Below are 22,170 nucleotides of genomic sequence, written 5' to 3' on the forward strand. Positions count from 1 at the left end.
GAACCAACAGCATTTTGTTAATAAATAATTATTACTTATGAACACATAACAACTTGATGCCATTAACAGAATGAACTTAGTAAACCCAGTAAACCTAACACATCCAGAGGAAAAATAAAATCTCTTTCTCTCTCTCTGAAAAACATACTTAATAGCCTAAACTCGATGCTTTTAGCTATTAACATCTTTGAAATAAAATTGAGCCACCACCGTGTTACTGCCCTCATCAGATCCTCACGAGACCATACCTCAACCAGCACCAAGAGACTGTATTTTTGATCCCTAACCTAATGTTCGTGCGTATTGTCATCACTTAGATCCATTCGCTATATTCCTGCTCCTCATCAGACCTTTACGAGACTGTAATGTCACGAGAATATTGCACACTATCTAATTTAATTTAATGTATTGAATATACTGGAAGAATTATGCTTCCTCAATTTAAATCAAATTATGTTGGTGTCATAAAAGTTGAAAAAGTGCAATGACAACCAATGTGCAGTGATTTTGTATCTGTACACGATAAGATCGCGAGCTGTCAGTGCTGCCTAAACCGACGTGACCCTTCTTTGGAGGCCAGCGGCCAACTGAGTCAAACGTCACTTGTGTTTATGATTTTATAATACAGAAAGCCGCCATAGATATTTGTATGAAACTTGCTCTAATGAATGCGCTGCCTTATGTGTAGTCTATAAACCCCCACGAACTAACAAAACTATATTTACTGTAGAACTTCAAAAACATCTTAACGATTCAGCACTCCATAACAATAATTTGTTAATTTTATTGGGTGACACTAACATCGATCTCAAGTTAAACACACCATTTAGGAACTCGTATTTTGACATGCTATCTGCTCTCGGTTTAATGTGTGGTATCTCCGATTATACTCGTATTGAAAAAAGAAAGGATACTATAACAAAATCATGTTTAGACCATATATTTACACGATGCCACACCTTAGAACCGTACACAGCAGCAGTCGATACTGTACTGGCTGATCACCGAGTCACCTTGATTTGCTTTGACGGCCCATCGGTTCCCCATATACAGCGTGCACAAAAAATGAAGCCGGTGATCAATAAAAATATTCTTATTAAGGATTTAAAAACCGCAAATTGGGCTCAAACAAATAAAATGAATGACCCGGATTCTATCTATGATTTTATTAAAGACGCATTTGATCAAGCTTTAAAAAAATCCACTCATATAATAAAGTTTCATCGGAAAAAACGTAGTGATTTGCCATGGATTAATAATAATTTGATTAACCTATGTACCAAAAGGGATGAACTACACGGGCTATGGCGAAAAGATACAAATAACCACCAAAATCGACTGTTATATATTAAGGCTCGGAATAAAACTAACAAAGCAATTGAGTACTCTAGAAATAAATATTATAAAAATTTAATCACAGATAACTACTCTAACCCTAAAAAACTTTGGAAAATCATAAACACGATATGTGGCCGGGTATCCTCATCTATCGACCAATCAATCATCGATACATTTGGTTCTGCCAATATCACTACTTCCGAAATAGCAAACAAATTTGCAGATGAGTTTGATTCCTCTGTGAAGAAAATACTACCTAACTGTAATAGCGACCTTTTAAATAATAAATTTCCCTCGGAGCTCGAATCAGATTCAAGCATGCTACCTAAAAAAGCCACTTATCATAAAATAAAAAAAATACTTAGTAAGATTAATAGCCGAAAATCTAACGGTTTAGACAATATTAAAGTTAAAGACATCCAATCTATCAGTGATAACATAACAATCGCCCTTGTTAATCTAATAAACACCAGCATCCAAACAGGTAAATATCCAGATAAACTAAAACAGGGATGCGTTAGACCAATATTTAAAAAAGGGAAGAAAACAAATCCTGGTGATTATCGACCGATTACCCTACTCTCATCAATTGATAAAATCGTAGAAAGATTCATAAGTGATCAAATCCATTCATTTTATGCTGATAATCATATCATCAATGAATCTCAATACGGCTTCCAACCAAAAAAGAGTGCCCCATCCCTTCTTTCAAAGTTCACGGATGATATTAATAGTGCGCTAAATGCCAAAAAAAATGTCCTTGCACTCTTCATTGATTTTTCTCGAGCTTTCGATACGTTGGACCACAAAAAATTACTTAAATCATTGAGTTATACCGGAATCCGTGGACCCCTCCTAACATGGTGTAATGACTACCTAACAAATAGATCGTATCGCGTTAAGGTAGGGGATGACCTGAGTGAGCCTATTGAAATCACGCAGGGAACGGCTCAAGGATCAGTTTTAGGGCCGCTACATTTTTTGGCCTATGTCAATAATATGAGCCACTTTTCTAATGAGTGTCAGCTTTACCAGTTTGCAGATGACACATGCCTTATATCAGCAGACCACAATATTGACGTTGCTTTAAATAATCTACAGGAGGACTTCAACAATATCAGTAAATGGTGCCACGATGCAGGTTTAGTTCTCAACTCAATCAAAACCAAACTAATCAATATTCGATCCCCATACCTCAAAAGCGCCGAAACAGTGCCTAAACTAATCGCACATACTCATGCATGTATGCATGACAATCGCGACATGTGCGACTGCCCGCACATTGAGGTTGTGAAGTCCCACACGTACCTCGGCCTGGTCATTGATAACAGATTCAACTGGGGGGCCCATGTACAACGAGTATGTGATAAGCTACGCGCCCTGCTCGCTAACTTCTATGTCATCAAAAACAGAATTCCCCATAAAACCAAAATCCTAATATACAAATCATTCTGTGAATCTACCATAAACTATGGTTTAACTAGCTATGGTCGCACATTTAAAACGTATCTTGACTCCATTTTTAAACTACAAGTACGACTTCTAAAATTAATAGTACCAACTAAAATTAAAAACTCTTCCAAAAATGATGAAACCAAACTTTTCAAGTATTGTCAAACCCTTCCGGTATACACTAACGTTAACTTCATGCTTCTTAAAGAACAGTTTTTCAATACAAACATTCAACAAGAAATTAATCATCCTGTACAAACTCGACGCGTTACACAAAAGAAACTGGTTACAACGCGAGCAAATAACTCGTACGGCGAGCGCACCAGCTCTTATCTTGTTCCGCGACTCATCAACAACCTACCCACCGACACAAGACAATCACTGACCCACTCAAATATTAGAATTAAACTTAAAAATTACTTTATGTCGACGCTCGAGTGATAAATTATTACTTAAGTACCTATATTGCTGCCTCAAAGTAAAAGGTAATATAAATTATATTTTACTTATACATACCTACCTACTTACGATATCTACATTTGTTGCTTGCTATGAATGTTAAGTACCTACCTAATTGAATCATGTTATACAAACTTTCAAATAGATACCTACTAATAGACACAAGTTGTTAATTGTATATAAATTATAACGCAGAATGAAGGTGCTGCGCACAATCCTGCGAGGATTATTGTAGTATCTTTAAGCTTGTTTTTTCTTATGTATTTTACCTATAATTAAATAAATAAAATAAATAAATGAAGATTTGAGGGAAAAAAATTGCTCAAGTTTGGGATTAATTTACACAAAATAAGTGTGTGTTTATTAAAAAACAAGGTATTTAGCGCCTAGTCCAAGCCTTTAACTTTATAATATGATAAAAATCATATGAAAATTCTTAATAATTACGACAAAGTTGTTACAATACGGGAGTGTGATTTTCTGGTTTTTCGTCATATTCTGAATTTTATTTACAGTTATCCATAATCATTTACTTGAATTCGAATCATTCAGCACCTAGCTAGACTCTTCAGCAACTTGTGTGATTTTTTTCAAGGTTGTAGAGCATCGTTTACTACATAATTCTATGACAATGCCAACCCTCGATTCCCCCTTGCAGACCCTTAAATGAAGAATTCTTGTAAACTTACAGAAGGTTCTAGAGTATAATAAATTCCACTAATCATAAGAAAATGGGAACTAAATATCAGTATTAATACGCATAAATTTACTTATTCAATAGAGAATGTTGCAAAAGTGTTATACTTCGGTAATTTTCGAAATTCGTGACCAAAATATGTTCACAATGACCCCCTGAGTCAACCCCTCAAATTATTTTTAATTTAACTGCAAGGCATACTTATCTTGGATCAAAGATCTTCGGAGGTTGCGATGACCTCTGTCTAGACCACAAAACCCTTTAAATAACTTTGCGGCTTTACTGGCCATTTCAAAGAAAACCCAATTTAAACTAAATTTAACTTCAAGACATTTAGGAGAAAATAATGGACAATAATAAAAATCATCATGATTGACCTTAACTTATTCAGGCTACTCAATTCCCTAGCCACTTGAATGTTCAGTGACTAAAGAAACTTTAGCACGCTGTAGAAAATCCAAAAAATATAATATGGCACCCCTTTTCAGCTTAATATACCATTTTGCAACACCCTGTATAACAACTGAAATATCAGAGAAAGCCACAGATCAACTCGTAGCAAATAATCGATGACGTAAATTTTTATTCCCGCCATTGCGGCGCTCGTTAAAACAGAATCGAGGAATAAAAAAGTTGTAAACGTAAAACCAGCCATGATTAGTTCTTGACGCAAACAAGATGACGCAGGGAGCCGCGCGATCTCAGAATAATAACTTTTCTGTTTTTATACATTTCGTTATGTGAAGTCATAGGCTTGTGTGAATAAGAAACTCAGGAAGTAGATTATTTTGTCCTCTAGTTACAGTTTGTAATAAAAAAGTACCGTTTGAATAAATTAAAAACAATATTGACGGTCGAATGGTGTAGTGGTTAGTGGCCCTGACTGCTATGCCGAAGGTCCCGGGTTCGATTCCCGGCTGGGGCAGATATTTGTTTAAAGACAGATATTTGTACTCGGGTCTTGGGTGTTGATATTTATATTTCATATGTATAAATTAAATTAATAATGAAATTAATATTAGTCACTGAGAAAAGTCCTTGCTGAGAACTAAAATAAGTCACTGTTTTTATTTGAATAACTATCATTAGGTAAACACTACCAGAACTATCATGAAGATAATACATACTTTTTAATTCATAATATACGTTCATAAAAGTATAGGTACTGACTGTATTTCTCAGATAAAAAAACCTATGCAACCTATATTTTAAAATAAATAGGAATTTTATATTGCTTCACACGTCTCATTACACCTAGGCAGCCTAAGTGTACCTACATAATGCACGTAGGCTAGTAGATAGGAACAGTAGAGTGTAACCCCTGACGAGTTAGAACGAGTTTAATTTTATATGAGCCATGGCGAAGCAATTTTCTAGGGGAACAGAATGAAAGAAAGGGCGCCACTTGTTAAGTGAGTCACAGTTTTTGCACCTGCATTTTTTAACACGAAAGCACTGAAGGGTTACTCTATACCGACGAAAAAATTTACGAACGAGAGCTGTCTTATAGAGTCGTAGCTCGCACTAAGTTTTTCGCCATATACAGGGTGTTGCAAAAAGGGTATACTAAGCCGAAACCTACATGTGCAGCATGGTATATCTAAGCCTGAAACTGAAATCAGAATTTGAAAATTCGCCAAAAAAAATTTTCATTTACCATAGAAACTTTGTTGGTCACGTGACTTTTTACTACGGGAAAAAAAAAAAATTCGCGATTATTTATATATAACATAGATTTACAAAGTGTTCTCTTAGCCAAATCTTGAAATGACTTGTATTAGAAAAAAATGCCTCATTTCTAGCTTCCTTGAGATACTGTCGACCGGTTTATAAATACAAATGCTGTCACTCTCTGTAATTATCTTTTAGACGTGACATGAATTTTATCCCACAGGCAGCCATTACCCAGACATTGTGAACCAGGCCATGAATCTTCAAAAGCCAAAGCTTTCTAGTAAATTATTAATTTAAAAGTACTTACCCCAACCTACACTTTATAAGGGCCCGACCACTCACTTACGGACCACAACTCGATCGTATTTGTACACCTAAGCTCGGGATTCAAATTTATTACCCAAAGCCCGAGGGCAAAAAAGGATTGGATAAATAAGTAGAGGACAATTTATGTATGTAGCTGTACTAATTGTGTGTCACTAAGACTTGTATGTGGTCAATACAAATTTATAGTTATAAGTTACAAACGACTACGAAAACGAATATACTTACCTAAATGATGACAAAAAAGGGGAAAATAATAGTGTTAAGTACATTATTTGTTAGTCGCAAGCAATGCAAAAGTTACAAAAAAATATTAAATAGAAAAATGCTTCCTACCACTGTCTCAAATACATATCTAGAAGAAAAATGCCAGTCCTTGTGAATAACATTTTCTGTAACCTGTTTAATACGTGGTATTTGCATATGCATAGGGATAAGGTAGTGGTAGGTACATGAATAGCTAAGCATAATGTACAAAGGTAACCCTTATCTGGCTTATGGCATATTCAATTATTCACAAACACGAATTCAGATTTTAAACATTAAACACCTAGCTTAGGACCTAGGTAATTAATTTTGAGTAAGTAATAGACCCGATTTCTGATTTGAGTAAATCTCGTAACTGCATCTAAACTTAATTTGACAATCGAATGGTGTCGTGGTTAGTAACCTTGACTCATATTCCGCAGGTCCCGGGTTAGATTCCCGGCCAGGACAGATATTTTTTAAAGATAGACTCTCGGGTATTGGATGTTAATATATTATTATGTATCTGTGTAGATAATATATCATCTACATACGACTACGATATTTACATAACAGGTTCTGCTTAGTTTGGGGTCGGTTGGCTATGTGTGAGATGTCCCCACATATTATTGTATTATGAGTATTATTAAACTGATATTGCTATTAAGTAAGTACTAATCTAATAACTAAATAAGCACATCATCTTTAGTCATAATGAAATTTCAATTACATAATCATATCAGTCATGTTCCAAATTTATAGGAACCACTAAGGTCCGGGTCTCCTATTACGCCCCGTAGGTCGCGTCCAGCGTCACGCCGTAGGCCGCGTCACGATGCTCACTACATCTACGCGCCAACGTCGGCGTGTGAGGGAGACCGCATCAGTACATTTCTATAGTGAGCATCGTGACACGGCCTACGGCGTGACGCTGGACGCGACCTGCGGCGTAAATAGGAGACCCAGGCCTAAGTGAAGACACGATATGAAACTCAAACTCCAGTTTAGTAGGTCAAGGCATCTATTTCGAATGTAGGTAACAATTAACATACCAACAGAGGGAGGTACATTATAGAAAAGCTTGCAGATTGTACACGACCAAAGTTTTTGAAGCGCAAGCAAGCCGACGAGTGGCCTAATTTATCAACCAAACAACAACTTGGCATAAAAAATTACTTGAAATAAATTTGGCATAGCAGTAGTTGGATCTAAAAAGGGACCAAAAGCTAAAAAAGGTAACTCGGAGGGCCTTGGAAGACACGCGTTTTATTATAACTATTTTGAGTAGATTTTTTCAAGATTTGTACTGTCGTGATATACACTACACTCACGGGCAATGAAAAAGTTCAAGTGAGAAAAGCACCACACTACTCCTATTAACGGAAAATCTAGCTTAATGACGCCTTCTACAACATTGAAGTACTTACATTTAACAAAGCATCAGGATTTTAACAACTAAAATAGTTAATATTTTGTTCAAATTTTGAACTAAATGTTGAAAAAATAGGGGTCGTTAGGTGTGGGTGTTTTGTGAGTGGAACTATTTCATTGCCCGTGAGTGTTAAAACTTATATTATTATGTTGCGATTAACAAAGCAATAACCAAGTCCTTTACCTTAACAATACTTTGTGGTCATGCGAGCTGGTTACCGGATCGTATCACTTAAATATACCTGAAACAACCAAGATATATAACATAGGTAAATAAGTATTAAGTTGAAATATTTTATTTATAATATACATTGTGCGCTTCACTAGTAGTTATATAGTTTTGCACCTAGCCAAACTCACGAAATATTAACCCTCATAGAAAAAAGAGGGGTGTCATAATTTTAAGTGTACTTTTGTGTAACTGTGTGTGTCTGTGTGTGTATCTGTCTGTATTTGAGTATTTCCTAAACAGCGGAACCGAATTTCATTTTGTTATTTTAGGGTTATGCCACCCCGAGTGTTCTTAGCTATGTTTTATGAAAATCAGTTCAGCTGTTCATAAATTATACGACTATTAGTATTGCATTCTTGGGATGCAGCCTATATATATTTATAAATAGATATAATAAATATATATATTTATAAATAGATATAATAAATATATATATTTACCCGCACCAATTATAGGCAGAACTCATTTCTTCTGAGAGCATCCAGCGGTTTTAACGAGTTGTCAAATGCAAATGTTGATTTAGATTTATTTTGTAGCCAAGTAGGATTAATTAACTATAGTTTTACGGAGAGTTTTAGCTCATCTGTTTTGTTGAGCGAATAATTTGTGCGAGCTGTATTTCTGCTCAATAAGAACTTATTTTAACTTATTTTTACTAACATATGTGTGAAAACTTTTAATTGGCTATGTATTATTAATCGAAATTTCTTATGTATAATATTTAGCTGTAAGTTTTCCTATGAATAAATAAATAAATAAATAAATAAATATATACCTACGACTACATATATAAAAATATCTAATTATTTAGGCACAATAAGCAATAAATAATCTCAATTCTGGCCATGGTCCAATTTTCTTTTTCTCCAGAAACTGATTGGTCCATCAAATTAGCTAATAACAAAGGTAAAGATTGATATCGACAATTACGACCGACCATCAATGAGATGTCCGGAAGAATCGCTGGGAACGTCTGTAAAGGCTGTGTTACCTTCACCAGAAATATTACTACTTATTTCTTATTCTTACTATCTTTTATCTATTCTCGGGATTTGCAACAAATTTCTACAGGGTGTTGCATTATGAAATTGAATTACCCTTTTTGCAACACAGGGTGGTGTGTCATAGGCGATTTTAATCAAGTGAATTTCAAGATGTTGGCTATATCCCTAAGTATAAGGTACTTTTTACCCCGGTATTTACACGGGAAACCCTTTTGAAGTAAAGCGCAGCTCGCGGAATAGGTAGTTAAATTAAATACAATAATACATTTTCCAAATCAATATAAACATTGTGCTTTAAGTGGATTAAGTGCAAGTTCTAAGTAACAAAGTTCTTCTAGTCCAGAAATTCCCGATAGCTACAAGAACATTGAGACATAATGGGATAATTTTTGCTGACGTAAGACCGGAATAAGCTTCAGTATAACCCGCAGCTTTATCCATCGTTCTGTTATTATCCAAACATATAACATGTGACCAATGACCGAGAGCTTTGGAGATTCGGCTAGTGGCCGAAACTTTATGACCTGAATAGAGTAATATTATATTTAAATTCCTACACTATTACAAAGAAAGAAGAAAGAAATAGTTTATTCGCCTTCAAGAATACACAACATGGAAAAACACATAACAATACAAGTTCGGTACACAGCTTATACGATAAATAAATAAGAATATTTCATGGCTGCCAATCTCTTTGTCGTGCACAGTGATAGCGAAATGGTTCAGACTCAGCATGTGCTACATATATGTGTGCATTAGGTAAAACTTACTCTTAAACTATGTAGGTTTTTTTTTATTAAATAGGTACTGTAGTAAAGCCCTTCTTTAACTCCTGCCAAAAAGAGAGGTGTTATAAATTTTACGTGTAAAGATACACAGATATGTTTGTGTGTCAACAATTTTTTTTTGGACAACAATATACCTAAATTATAATACTCTCTTGGGACAACGTTCTTTAGCCGAAATCTCTTTAGCCGAAATCCTCCGATACGTATTTCAATCCCTAGACCTAATAATATTGTGGGCAATTATCTTTTATTCCCGTTACTCGTTAATAGCAAACACAATATTGCCCTAATATCAATAAAACTGAGATATTTGTCAATGAAAACAAAGGACTGTACATGTAAAGTGAAGGATAACGCTGTTGACATACTAGCATTTTGGTACTTATTTTTAAGTTAAGTTAGACCTATATTATACAGGGTGTTGCAAAAAGGGTATACTAAGCCGAAACCAGCATGTGCAGCATGGTATAGCTAAGCCCGAAAATGAAATCAGAATTTCAAAATTAGTGAAAAAAACTTTTTTCCATAGAAACTTAGTTGGTCACGTCACTTTTTAATATAGAAAATGTTTTTTTGCAACACCTGTATATCACCGCCTAAAAGAAGCCTTTTTTGATCGAACATTTCCCATAAAATGCTAGGTACTTAGAGGACCTCCAGTGATTGATTGGATCCGTTAATGACAAAATTGTGTTACACTTTTATTTTACACCAAACTCAATTTTACTTTTAACTTTTTGGGTAAGCTGCGACTGATCGATCTGGCCCGATATTGTACAGAAAAGGGCAGAGAAACCTGACCCCTCTCAGAAACATTGTTACTACAAAAGTCACGGGCAATGAAAAGGTTCCACTGAGAAAAGCACCAAATTACTTCTAAACGGAAAAGGCTAGCTTAATGATGCCTTCTGCAACATTGAAAAGTACAGTCAGCTGCATAAGTAACCATACACTTTTGGACCTTGTCAATCTGAAACCGCCAATCTGATATCCATCCATTGAAATATTGATCGTCAGTTTGTCAAGGTACAAAAGTGTATAACGACTTATGCAGCTGACCGTACATTTAACAGACCATCAGTGTTTGGAACCAAAATTGGTTCAGCTAATCAAAAATCATACACTGTATAATTACGAAAGCTTTACTTTGCTTTGGTTGAATTTAACATACCTATTTTTGTATTGATTTTTCAGCAGCAATGAAATGGGTACAGTCAACTTCAACTGTTGTCGTAGAATCGGAGTCATTAATCATACAGGAATTTTAGCTCTACATTGTGCTCGAAATATCATATTTGGATAAGTTAGACTCTTGACAAAATTACTGCCTCAAATTTCGCATGAAATGCGGCAACACGCAAACTGTTTAAGTATATTTATTTATACACTGCGTAGGTATGTATGTATATAGTATTATACAGGTGTTTGAAAAGAAAAGTTTGTATACTGAGCCGAAATGAGGTGACTCAGGGGGTCAGTGTAATTATTGTATTATCTCTTTGTAAATTATTGTGATTAAATTGTTAATTTTTCTTGTTAATTAATATTATGTCCTAATTACATTTGATTGTTATGAACATTAAATTTTATGTTATTATATTTAAGTTAAAATTCAAACACAATGTAATTTGTTTCTGAATAAATATACAATACAATACAATACAATTCAACCTGAATAAGTTTTTTTCATTTTGGTGGTTATGTAAGTATTTTTCGTTTAAAGTTGACATTTGCTAACATAGTGACTATAAAAATATATTTAAAAAACATACATACATATGCTCACGACTGTAATCCCCGAAGTGACTCGCAAGCGTCACCCGCTTTTTGCTGTACATTTGTACTCACGTGATAGGTCGCGAGCCGTATAGCCGTTTTTAAATGAGTACAATTTAAAAAACTTATCCATAAATCACCTGCTTCCTTAGTTAACGATTTGAGAATTTGCTCCTACAATGAAAATTGTGGCACATTGACCAACCGAAGGGAGAAACACTGACAAAAGTCCTCCCTAAAAGGAAAAGGGAAGCTCTCGGGGAAAAAAGCTATATTCAATAAGCAGCTGTCATTCAATTTACATATTTTCAGTCAAATCTATTTCCTCCGAATTAATATACCTAATTGAATATTTTTGTAATTCCCTTTAGTAGATCTTCGTAGAGATATTTAAATTTAATTTGCCAGACTCGTACAAATTCCAGAGACTAAATGAACAAACAAAGCTTAAGTAGGTACATTAGAAACTAGAGGTTTTATAAACATTACGATAAAGAAAAATAGAGAGACATACTTAAAACTTGTTTAAAAAAATCAACTCTGTACTTTAATAAAACATCAGCAAAATTTTGTTTGCTAATTTTCTATAAATTAACCCCTTTGTCACATAATATGTTTGAGTTACTATACCAATTTTGAAACATCTTGTAGACTATATCTATATTTTATTAACCATATCTATATTATTGTTAGGTAGCGTAGCTCACACAATTATTCACTTTCATCTCATAATCCAGTTGGCTTACTCGCAAGGGTGAAAATTCAGATTTTCAGTTTATGCATCCAGAAACTTTCAGATAATATTATCGCAAGGAATAAATCACATTTGCAGCCAGCCGTTAGGAGGTAGTGAGGGGCGAGATATCAGCAATGATTATGAAAATATAATAATGTAAATTTGTGTAGCGTCCGTAGTCAAGCTAGCTTCAATAATCGTAACTGATTAGGTTAAGCAACACATAGCAAAGTCAGTCATTGGATGGGTGACCGATCTCAAGTGTTATTTTTTTCTAGACGCTTCCGTGCTGCGGATGGCACGTTAAGCCGTGGGTCCCGGTTGCTGTTTCGGCAGCAGTCGTTAAGCCTGGTTAGATGCCTTCGGGGGCTTGAAAACATCTGGCAGTCGGTTGCCCAACCCAACTACTCTCTCAGCACAAGATTGCTTGTGTTAGGGTCCACCAACCCGCACTAGGCCAGCGTGGTGGACTAAGGCCTAAACTCTTCCTTCATTGGAAGGAGACCCGTGCCCCAGCAGTAAGGGCGTGATGGGTCGTGACGATGTCTAGCTACGACTAGCTAGGTAGGCAGTGGCCCGCTTCAACCATATACATAAGTATGGTAAAAATAACTAGACATTATTTACCTATTTACTCAGACACCTACATCTGCTATCTAGTTCACAGTTTCTCCTTAGAATAAGGAGTCAGAGGTTCGTTAAGTCTATGGTTCCCTACGCGGTTGCTGACACAGCTACCTAAAACTTGCAGAATGACGAAGTTCTATCCAACAGGTAAGTTCCGACTCTCGTTCTAGATTACGATATTCAGTAACTTCCAAACTGTTTAGCTTCGATCGCAATTTAGGTTGTGAGGGAAAAGACTGCTGATTTTTATCATTAATCTTTTTTGAATTCATATTTTTTTTGTTTCCTTACATTAAAAGGTACAAACAGCACCCTTATAAGATCATTTTGTTGATCGTTTGTCTGTCCATTTGTTTGTCGTCATAGAACCTTCATAAATACTTCCAATATTTTCAAAAATATTTGAAAAAGTAATCTATAATTGCCTCTACTGTTATTTTGAAAAATATAATATATTCGCAGCGGAACAAAAGGGATTTCGAAAGAACAAAAATATAAATCTAGCTTTGTTTGATTTTTTGTCTGACGTAGTAACTTCATTGGACAAAAAAATATTAACAGTAGCTCTATATATGGATATGACGAAGGCCTTTGATCATGTTAAACATTCAGTCTTAATACAGAAATTGCAAGACTACGGAGTTAGAGGCAATGTGTTAAACCTCATCAAATCATACCTTAGTGACAGGAAACAACGAACTGCAGTAACAAGGCTCAGTGCAGAAAATAGAATTATAAAAAAATATGTTTCTATGGATAGGTCTGTTCAATACGGTGTACCACAGGGGAGTGTTTTAGGCCCTCTACTATTTTTTATTTACATAAATGACCTACCTAGAAAAACAAAAAACACTATGGTATTATTTGCCGACGACAGTACAATACTATTTAAAAACAATAATATAAATGCTTTAGAATCTGACATTACAAATACACTATCAGATGTGATTGAATGGCTCACCTCAAATAATCTACTAATAAATATTGACAAATCGAATATAATGACATTTAAAAATAATTACAACCCTAAATCAGAATTAGATAATCTTGACATAAAATACAATAATAAAAATATAAATTTAGTTGAATCCACAAAATTTCTAGGTTTGTACATAGACTCACATTTGACATGGAAGAACCATGTAGAAAGGGTTTGCTCTAAAGTTAAATCATTCGCCTACGCTTTACATATGCTTGCAAAAGTGGTCAATCAAAAATCAGTATTAGCTGCATATTATGCGTATGTGGTCTCTACTCTGAGATATGGTCTTATCTTCTGGGGTAATTCTACAGATAAACATATCGCCTTTAAGGCACAAAAAAGATGCATTAGATCAATCTGTAAATTAAAACCAACAGACACATGCAAAACGCACTTCATACAACTGAAAGTATTAACGTTGCCTTCATTATATATTTTAGAAATAGCACTCTTTGTGAAAGGAAATAGCGATCGTTTTGGAAAATTCAAAAGTAAAAGGTGTGGAAATAAAATCAGCGCTGCCAGCTGCTCAACAGCTCTTTTTAAAAAGAGTGTTTTTGGTATGGCCCCTATAATCTACAATCATTTGCCGAGTTGTATAAGAGAAATCAATGTACTCAATTTGTTCAAAAAATGCTTAGCAAAATTTCTTATTAGAAAAGCCTATTACAGCCTAGAAGAATTTCTTCAAGACCATGTGTAATAGTCACGTTCCTTGTAGCTGTGTCAAAAGTTTATATGTATAAATATTTAATTAGGTATATCTTTGACATGCATGCATTCATTGAATTTATCACTGTTTCTTAATTTTAATTTAATTTTTTATTTATGTTTTAATTTTAATCTAATTTATTTTTAATTTTAAAACTTTGCAAACCCTCTTGGGTGGAGTATAGTTAAGCAACTTTCCTTTACTTATCATACACCAAACCAATGTACCTATATTCAGCAAAATAAATGATTTGATTTGATTTGATTTGAAATCTATTTTTGGTTTATCCGAAAGGTTAATTCCATAATATAATTATTCACGTCTAAGGTCTGGGGTATTATAATCTTCAATAGATCTAATGTATCCACCCGAATGTCTAATCATTTTTGAATTCTTACTATTCAATCTATTAGGGATTGGGGAACTGTAATCGGCTTTCATAAATTATAATATTAACGCACATTACATACCTATTGTATTTTCTTACTTAATGTTCACTTAATTATAAATAAATATATTCTTCGGTTGTCTGGAAGAGATCGCTAATTTAAGTTACTCGTAGATTTAAGTTTTTTATGGTGTGCAAATAAAGATTATTGTATTGTATTGTATTCTTATGTAACGAAGTCGTTACAACAACGGTCAACACACCTACCCGCATCTCCGAGCCAACAACAAGAACGCCGCGGGGTGGGGCACCGCACAGACCACTCCGGGTGACCAGAGGGGAAGCGGGACGGCACGGCCGCCGCACCTATAAAGCACCGCGAGACCGCCGCTCCGGTACCATTCGTCAACTCCAGCTCCGGCGTCTGATCAGCTCCCATCCCGTGCTTCCTTCCCACTCACCCTTATTTGTATTTATGTATCTATAGCCTGCGTCGCGACGATCTGGTCTCGATAGGCGCAGCTTGGTTACCCCCTCGTTGTGACTGAGGCTTCGAGCGCGGCGCGGCTGCAATTATTAGCCCAAGATCCTGTACCCTTTATCCTTTCCTACTATTTGCTATAAATCCGCGTTTGCCCCTTCAGGGCCCTGTTTAAATAGTTAGATACTTAATAGATATCCTTATTTGTGCATTTGTGTGGTGAATATATAGTTACAAGCTGTAAGTACTAGACATATAAGTTATTATTGTAAATAAAGCGGAGCCAGTCCCGCCTAATTGTTGTATATTGTAATCCGTGTTATTCATTTCCATCCCGTACACCTACCGAGGTTATTTCCCTCCAGGGGCCTCAGGAATAAGGATAGAATAGCTAGGACCGCTTCACGGTCATATTATAATCCCCCAGGGTGACCGGAGACTCCTTCAGAGGCCCGGCACCGACTTGAGCTAGCCTAGGACCGCTTCCCGGTATACACCATTCGAGAGACATTCAGTACCAGCCCTAAGCACTAGGAAACCAGTAGTCATTAGGGTAAGTACATATTTAATATAGCATCCAACCCCTACTCTCGGGGGAGGCCAGAGGGGTCGATTCACCCAGGGGTCGCTCCCCGGTGGTCCAGACCCGCTCCAGCTGAACTGCTACATTACATTGGCGCCCAACTTAAAAATCCACGTATTTTCGTCAAGATCTAATATTATTAGCCCCCCCTAATAACACGTAAATCAATAGAAACAACCAACCGAACGACTTACCATTCAATTGAACTAACTGCCCGCAATCATTCTAAAAATAGACCAACAACCGTCCGACCGACCCCGTTTAACAAAAATTACAATTCAAAAGTAAAGAAAAAAAATTTTTTGTTGGTCATTTTTATTAAATTTTTCTTAACCGATTACAAACTGGCCCCGTTTTATAATAGATAATAAGTACACAACATCAAATGCCAACGTCTTGGATTTATAACCTTAGTAAAGAGGAATTAATAAGGGAGAGCAAGGAAAGGAAGCTACCGACCGCAAATTTAACCGTAGACAAACTAAGAAAACAGCTAACCGACCACATCAGAGAAGAAGAGGAGGAGACCTTCGAGATGACATCCGAAGACCAGACCAGAACCGCGAACCAGCTGAACCTGTCGTCCATCGTGAGGGAATGGAATATATCGTTCGACACCGCATGCGACCCGGTTGAGTTCATCGAGCGTTTGGATGAACTGACGTCATCAGGTGACGTTCCGCAGGACCGATTACTCCAGATGCTACCGAAAGTGCTGAGAGGAAAACCGTTATTATGGTATAGAAACAATTCCGACACCTGGGACAAGTGGGAAGACTTCCTAAAAGACTTCAAACTATTCTACTACCCGGCGGGATACGAGAAGAACCTGCTCGAGATGATCATCGCACGCAAACAACACCACCGTGAATCTTTCGTCGATTACCTGACCGACATACAAACCCTGATGAGAAGATATGGGAAAATGACCAAAACAGAAAAAGAAGAAAGAATATACGAGAACATGAACGCGAGTTACAAGTACTACATCAAGAAGCAAGACTTCACCAGCCTCGGGGAATTAATTAGACAGGCAGCCGAGTACGAGCAGATCACAGAAGAATCCTCATCTCAACAGTGGAACAACCGACCAGACCGACACCGCCAGACACCGAAAACCTACCCAGAAAGATCACCAGAACCGCGTAAAATACACGAAAAATACGACAAGACCACGTGCTGTTGGAACTGCGGCAAAGCAGGCCACTCACACAAGGAATGCCGGGGCAGGCAAGTACTGTTCTGTAGCCAATGCGGAGTCCTCGGGAGACTAACGCGCAACTGCTGCAGAAGAGAAACCAAGTTCGGAGACACGAACATAACCGCTGAAGAAAGCCGACCAGAGTACCGAATCTTCGAAGACGTGAAAATAGGGGGAATCACGTACCGAGCACTAGTTGATACAGGCTCCACCAGATCTTACATCAGTAGAAACATCTATGAAGATAACTCGAGAAACGCTGATAAAGAAAAAGTCACAGGGATGCGAGTAACCCTCGCAGATGGCAGCGGCATGGACGTGAAGCTCAGAATAGAACCAGAGATTGAGATCCGGCAGAGAAAAATAACACACGAACTCTTCGTGCTACCACCTTACTCACCGTCAAACTTAATCATCATAGGTATAGATCTCCTTAGAAAAGCAGGAGCCACAATAGTATGGGAAAACAACACCGAAAATACACCGAAGGAAATCCAGGAAAATAACCAACAGAAACCGTTAGTCGTCACACAAGAATCAACACCATCGAAAAATAATAAAATCAACGGCCCAAGTAAGTCGAAATCCCGCAAGCACAAGAAAATACCTAGTCAACAACATCCACCAAGGTATCCCGAAACAGCTTCAATCCAGGAACGAAAAGAATGGTTCGAGAGGAAAATGTTCGAAACCCATAATTCACCTGAAAATGACCCAACATTTACGATTAAAAACGGCTCACTCCAAAAACGAATTGTAATTCCAAGATACGGGGTCAAGATAGACGCACAATCCCAATGGAAAATATGCGTTCCGTCAGTGAAAAGAAGGTCGATTATCGAACAACACCATAATGGACAAGCAAAAACAAAATACCTAAGCACGACACAAATCTTAAAAAGTATTGCCGAAACATACTACTGGCCCGGGATGTACAAAGATGTTCTTCATCATATGAAAAAGTACAAAGAACGACTAAAATCATCGTCATCAAACTCGCCGCAACCAAATTCCACCGAACCGAAGCAATAAGTTACCTACCGACGACGTCATCACCCATCGCCAGATGTGCCTAGCCGCGGTACTCATGCGATGCCGAACGAAACGATTATTCCAAACCTACCCTCAGTCATCAATAATGAAGATCCGTAAAAAGTTAAAACATTTATATATTTATGACCTAGTCATGCCGTACCGTACCGTATAAATCTTATTAACTGTGTATAATTAGTAATTTAATTAATTATAGATGTACAACCGAAAAACCACAATCTGTATTAAAAATATAGAAATAGGTAAAAATGTAAACGCAAATGCACACATTTAATACCGTCCGTCCGTAGTATAATATAATATAAGTAAATAAGAGACACGCAGATATGTTAAACGTATAACAACCACCTTTTTACATCCTAGTCACAAGTAAAAATTTTGCCCAGACTTAGAATAAGGATTGTAACATTTTTGAACGCAGCCCAATACGTTACTCTGTGAACGTACATAGGTTAGAATTTTGGTTGTTAATTCATTGTCAAGTGTCAAACCGAGTAAATTTCAGCAGCGCAGGGGCACATGCGCCCTATAAATTTTACCTTTTAACTTATTTGCAATGTAAAGAAGTTAGTAAATTATATCCGTAAATAACCGAAACTATATTATATAAGAAGGAAAATGTATACCGAGTACACAATAAGTTGTACATAGCCTACAATGTAAGTAAAATCAACCACGCATTTTATCCTTGCTCATGCTCTCGTAAAAACAAAATATTCACAATCTTTTGTATAGAAAAGAATACCGAATACACCGTTTCCGTCCGAATATACCTGCACTAAGCAAAGATGAAATGCTCATGTACTATTTACCTTATAATCTTGTTTTTTTTTTGCCAAAGTAAATAATACTGCATACCGAAATAATGTAACTTGTAATAATAGCATAAAGATATAATACCGAATGCACAAATAATCCCGTAAAAATAACCGTTTAACCGCATATTCCCCTTTGACAATATGTATACAGATCTTGTGAATTTTTATCAGGTAAAAATTCTACCGTTGAGGGGGGAGAATGTAACGAAGTCGTTACAACAACGGTCAACACACCTACCCGCATCTCCGAGCCAACAACAAGAACGCCGCGGGGTGGGGCACCGCACAGACCACTCCGGGTGACCAGAGGGGAAGCGGGACGGCACGGCCGCCGCACCTATAAAGCACCGCGAGACCGCCGCTCCGGTACCATTCGTCAACTCCAGCTCCGGCGTCTGATCAGCTCCCATCCCGTGCTTCCTTCCCACTCACCCTTATTTGTATTTATGTATCTATAGCCTGCGTCGCGACGATCTGGTCTCGATAGGCGCAGCTTGGTTACCCCCTCGTTGTGACTGAGGCTTCGAGCGCGGCGCGGCTGCAATTATTAGCCCAAGATCCTGTACCCTTTATCCTTTCCTACTATTTGCTATAAATCCGCGTTTGCCCCTTCAGGGCCCTGTTTAAATAGTTAGATACTTAATAGATATCCTTATTTGTGTGGTGAATATATAGTTACAAGCTGTAAGTACTACACATATAAGTTATTATTGTAAATAAAGCGGAGCCAGTCCCGCCTAATTGTTGTATATTGTAATCCGTGTTATTCATTTCCATCCCGTACACCTACCGAGGTTATTTCCCTCCAGGGGCCTCAGGAATAAGGATAGAATAGCTAGGACCGCTTCACGGTCATATTATAATCCCCCAGGGTGACCGGAGACTCCTTCAGAGGCCCGGCACCGACTTGAGCTAGCCTAAGCACTAGGAAACCAGTAGTCATTAGGGTAAGTACATATTTAATATAGCATCCAACCCCTACTCTCGGGGGAGGCCAGAGGGGTCGATTCACCCAGGGGTCGCTCCCCGGTGGTCCAGACCCGCTCCAGCTGAACTGCTACATTACACTTATATAGAAACTTGTATAATTTTATTATGAATTGAGTACCTACTTAAGTGATTGTCCTAAAATAAAAAAAGATTGACCAAGGAATATACTTTTTAGTAGCACTGAAACATAACACACATGACACAATCCTACCAGAAAACAATTCACTTTACTCCAACGAGTAGGTCGTGCAGTAGGAGTTCTGCAGATATAGCATGTAACCGTTCACGTTTTACCCAGAGGAAATCAGGAACTTGTCTGCTGGCAGTTTGCCCGTCACAATGGGCCATTACGGCTACGTCCTATTGCTTTATGCGACAGTGTTTTTTTTTTTCAGAGGACTAAGAATCGGTTCGCAAATTATTTTGCTTCTGTGATGTTAATGTTTCGTTTTGAGCTTACCGGAAATATGTAGGGTTATTCTAAACAGGTTAAATTCGAAGATTTTGAAAAATTCTTGAAAAAAAAACTAGTTACCTACCATAGTAAAAAAAGGTATTGTGACTAACAATTAATGTTTCTATGGACTACGTTTCAGCTTATTATACCACTTTTGCAACAACCTTAATTTTCAGTTGCGGTCACAAAACGAATAACGTTAATATGCTTAGATTAAATATGTGAACCAGATGGTGTCACACAAAACAAACAAAAACAAAGCAAAAAAACTATCAGCATTTTGTTTACTATAAAACCGTATGGTGTCACACCAAGTTCAACCTAATGACAACCATAGTGCCAATGAATAAATTCACTAATATTCTAACTGGCCTAAATCAAAACAAGAGCTCATTGGTAGAACTGGGTTATAATTTTGACGAGACGTTTCTTTTGCACTGACACTCCATCTTCTTCCTATATTGTTAATCTAAGTTAATACGTTAGTAATGAGGTTAATGCATCATTGAGGACAAACCCGAAGCCGGGCCCAGCCACATATCTCACAAGTTTAAGGTCTCTCTTGATTTATTAGATTTATTTTATCAACGAAACACACTCCATTTCTCCATTAAGCTATTAAAGATAACTTGGTTACAAGTTGACACGACGGCGCATAATGCTTGGAATAACTTGTGCTCTTCGTCTTAGTTGGGCCGTGGCTGGGTTCGGCTTAATTAGAGCAAAAAGCTATCTTGCTGCTTAATTATTTAAGTTTTATTTTCTTTGAGATGAGTTCTCGATCTGTTTGTGTTTATTTTTGATATTTATTTATGATTACAATTGGTGTCTACCAAAAGTATTTTTTAAACAATTTATTTGTCAACACTGCATATAAAGTAAGGCAGTACGGGGCAGAGAAACCTGACCCCCCTCAGAAGCATCTTTACTAAGAGAGGGGGATCAGGTTTCTCTGCACCTTATACCGTACCTCCTGGCTAGAAAAGCATTTACTCCTATACTACATAATATAGGCAACAGATTCCTAGATTACCTAAGTAAATTAAGCATTGTTGTAAAGATCAATAATTTAATTAACTACCTATGTAGGTAGGTACCTAAGTTTTTACATGCTTACTAAATTTAACAGTTTAACGGAAACATAGTATTTAATATCATAACTGTATTTACCAACTACTTGTAAAATGTGAGTGAAAATGGGTTCAATTAATTAATATTATATTTTGTATGTGTATTTAAAGTACCTAAGTATAAAGTAAGTATTAAGTACATTATTTTAAATGTTATAAGACGTGATAAAGTGTAACTCTTGGCATTAAATTATTTTAACAACTAGGTATATTTGCATAATTATTTGAATTTCTAAATAACAAATGGAAAGTTTTGACTGTAAAAATAAAATAATTTTGCTCGAAATTATGAAGTAGGCTCCTTGAAGGCTAATTAAATAAGTTACTAATATTTTCTATTCTCATTTGTTATGCCAACTGCCTACATAGTACATACAGTACATAAGTAAGTAAGTAAATGGTAGATATTTATTATTGTCTGAAAAGTTCCTAAACTTAAACTTATAAATAGAATGAAAGTTTCTCGACTATGTATTGCTTTATTGGAGAGTGTAAGTTTCAAATTGATTTTACGATAGTAATCGGATAGTTTACTTGGAATTTGTACTAAGTTCTTTGTATAATATCAGATGCCGTTTATCAGCTAAATTA

The 22,170-nt window shown here is 36.5% G+C and overlaps 1 protein-coding gene across 2 annotated transcripts in view; it reads right to left on the reverse strand.

Annotated features, from left to right (window-relative positions):
• The window catches only part of LOC105387160 (hemicentin-2), a 210,069-nt gene that overhangs the window by 76,129 nt on the left and 111,770 nt on the right, over positions 1 to 22,170 (reverse strand). Inside the window, exon 3 of one of the 2 annotated variants that reach the window (XM_048627750.1) lies at positions 7,806 to 7,863. The exons of the other annotated variant lie outside the window; for it this stretch is intronic. The gene's annotated coding sequence lies outside the window, so the exon portion shown is untranslated. The remainder of the gene's footprint in view (positions 1 to 7,805; positions 7,864 to 22,170) is intronic. 2 annotated transcript variants of the gene reach the window in all.

This window comes from Plutella xylostella, chromosome 19, assembly GCF_932276165.1.
Source record: "Plutella xylostella chromosome 19, ilPluXylo3.1, whole genome shotgun sequence".
In the NCBI taxonomy this organism is placed as follows: domain Eukaryota; kingdom Metazoa; phylum Arthropoda; class Insecta; order Lepidoptera; family Plutellidae; genus Plutella; species Plutella xylostella.